The following is a 2500-nucleotide window of genomic DNA, read 5'->3' as shown; positions in this document are numbered from 1 at the left end:
TTGCAGCCTTTCGCTGTACCTCCGGCGGGCAGCGCCGCACCTCCGAGCGCTCGGTACCGTCCGCTGCGCCTCGTCCTGCCGCACGCGACGAGCCGTCCCCGGAGGAAATCGGCCTCGGCCCTCCTGAGATATCAACCTCCATACGGGCGTCACAAATCAGTGGACATGGTCAGCTGCAAAGCAGTGTCATTACAACCTTTCATAAACGACAGGGCAGCACTGCACTGCACCGCACTGCACTGCACCCCACACTACATCACACTTGCCTGCCTGCCTGCCTGCCTGCCTGCCGGCCTGCCGCTGCCTACTCTCACCAGCGGACCAAAGTGAGGATAACACCCCGAAGCAAGCATCTCCCTTGCCGCCCACCAGCCCACACCAATCCCCTTGCCTGCCTCCCACAAATTCCACCAGCGAGGCAAAGTGAAAATCAACCCCCAAAAAACGCACTCCACACCGGCCATCGCCCGCTATACACCCCCCCTGGGGCGAATATTAAGCCCGAGAACACCGACTGTAACCAACCGCAGTGAAAAGTTGAAGTGGCAACTCATTAACCAGATTTACACTTGGCAACTCATAAACCAAATGAACAAAAAATCTGGTTAATGAGTTGCCCAAAATAAATCTGGTTAATGAGTTGCCACTTCAACTTTTCACTGCGGTTGGTTACAGTCGGTGTTCTCGGGCTTAATATTCACCCCGGGGGGGGGGGGGTGGGTGATTCTGGGGGTAGTGTCCGGGAGGGTGAGCCTTTTATTCGGCAGGAGGCGTGTGGGGAAATCATCAACCTGTCAGACGATGAGTTGTCACAAACGCCATTGCTTAATGAAAGCTGCGCTCCCGAACTGGACTGACTGTCTGACTGTCTGTCTGTCCGTTTGTCAAGGGGAGGAAAAGGCGGTGGTGGTGGTGAGGGTGGAGCTTTACGCTCAGGAGGGGAGACTTTCCTTCATGCCAATTAATCTGCAGCAGAAAGTCATCCCCCCCCGACTGGGATTCGAAGCCCGGTCCTGACCACGAGACCACCGGGGAGAGCTGCCTCAAGTCCCTGAGGGACCTGGACACGAGGCCGAGGACACACGCACGCCTGCTGCACTGGCAGCAGCGACCAGCAGGGGGCTGACCGGCTGATCCTTCCCTTTCACAGGCAGGCTTTTGGCCCTCGATTAAACGACAAAGGTGTTCAGAAGGAAGTCCTGGGGGGGAGGGAGGGAGGCAGGGAAATCAGCACAAAGCAGGTCCCCTGGAATCTCACACCTGCGTCCCAGAAAACAGGTCTCCTGGTCAAAGCAGTCCTGCCCCGTCCTGCCATTAACGTGACAATGGACAGGGCCCCGGCAGCTTGAGACACATCTTTTTTTCAATATGCAAGTTCTTTTTAAAAAGGTTTCCTTCCACAGCAGCTCTGAGTAAGAGTGAGAGAGAGAGAGAGAGAGAGAGAGACACTGACTGACACTGACACTGACACTGACACACACACACACACACACACACACACACACACCGTCTCCCATCCGATTGGTGGACTATGGGATTGAAAATCGAACTTTGAGTTTCAATGCAGGGGGGAGAGCGCGAACGCAGCCCCTCCCAACTACCACACGCGCGTTGTTGTTGTTGTAATATAGAACTGCAAGTTGCCGTTGTCGTGGTCGTTTCGAATCAGCACAAAGTAGGTGCCTCCCTGGAATGTCACACCTGCGTCCCAGAAAACAGGTCTCCCGGTCAAAGCAGTCCCGCCCCGCCCTGGGATTAACGTGACAATGGACAGGGCCCAGTCAGGGAGCAGCTTGAGAGACGTCTTTCAATAGGCGCTTCTGAAACATTAACGCCTTGTTTCTTTCGACAGTTTAACCAGCCTTTAACACGCCTTGTGTTTTTATTTCCCATTTCCAGCCAGCCAGCCAGCCAGCCAGCCAGCCAGCCGAGCCGAGCCAGCATCTGCAGTATTTTTTTTGATTGGTCTTGCCTGCCGTGGAATGAATGTTTCAACACGAGCTGCTGATTGTCAGCACCTCACCTCTTTCTCAATTGGCCGTTGCAATCTCACTCGCTCGCTCATTGTGAGACACGTCACGTCACTAGTTTTACTCAAAGAGGTTTCCTTCCACGGCAGTTCGTTAGTGACTGAGACTGACTGACGGAGGTCCGTTGAGACACAACCCTCCCCCATCTGATTGGTGGCCTACTGGCAAATTTACCAATCTGTCAAGCAATCCTGGCAAGAAAGGAAAAAACGGCAACTTCTTTAAACTCATCCACTGTTGCAATTAGAAACGGTGGCAAAAAATGTGGCCAGAGTGGGAGAGAACGGCAGTGCTTCGAGACTGCTTTCAACACCGGCAGCCAGAGAACAAAGAGGGAGGGCAAACAGGACCCGAGATCAATTCGCATCGAGCGCGGTATCGCTTCTCGGCCTTTTGGCTAAGATCGAGCGTGTTCCTTTTCGGGCTTATTTGGATCTGAGCGGACTGGAACGCTGGCCGCGACCTCGTGC

This window comes from Heptranchias perlo, unplaced genomic scaffold (assembly GCF_035084215.1).
Source record: "Heptranchias perlo isolate sHepPer1 unplaced genomic scaffold, sHepPer1.hap1 HAP1_SCAFFOLD_296, whole genome shotgun sequence".
NCBI lineage: Eukaryota > Metazoa > Chordata > Chondrichthyes > Hexanchiformes > Hexanchidae > Heptranchias > Heptranchias perlo.
This window is presented reverse-complemented; position numbering follows the sequence as displayed.